Genomic DNA, 533 nt, shown 5'->3' with positions numbered 1-533 from the left:
CAGAGCGCAGTGTTCTGGTGGGATAATATGGCACTATGAGCTCTCTAAGATATGACGGAGCTTGACCATTTAGAGCTTTATAAGTTAACAGTAGGATTTTAAATTCAATTCTGGATTTTACAGGGAGCCAGTGCAGAGAAGCTAAAACAGGAGAAATATGATCTCGTTTCTTAGTTCCTGTTAGTACACGGCTGTTGCCTTGCTGCTGTTGGATAAATACGTGACTTGTTTTATAATTATATTATGAGTAGTATGTGTTGCCGTTACATGTTAAAAAACTTTTCCTCAGTGGAGAGCCCTGAAGGAAGAAAAGTGATGCCAATACAAATCCTTGTTTGCCTTCTCCGTTGGTCACTTTCCTTCTTTGCTAATAGACCTTCAACCAAACTTCCAGGCTTTTTCTTTGTGGTAAGATCCACTTCTGAACCGTGTCTCGGCCGCTTCTTTGTTGCTTTCTCTTTCTACCTACGCTCTACCTCTTACTATGAGACTCTCCGCTCTTCCTCCCCCTTCCTTCTTGTTGTGAGGAAGCA

Source organism: Epinephelus lanceolatus, chromosome 3 (assembly GCF_041903045.1).
Source record: "Epinephelus lanceolatus isolate andai-2023 chromosome 3, ASM4190304v1, whole genome shotgun sequence".
NCBI classification, from domain to species: Eukaryota; Metazoa; Chordata; class Actinopteri; order Perciformes; family Serranidae; genus Epinephelus; species Epinephelus lanceolatus.
This window is presented reverse-complemented; position numbering follows the sequence as displayed.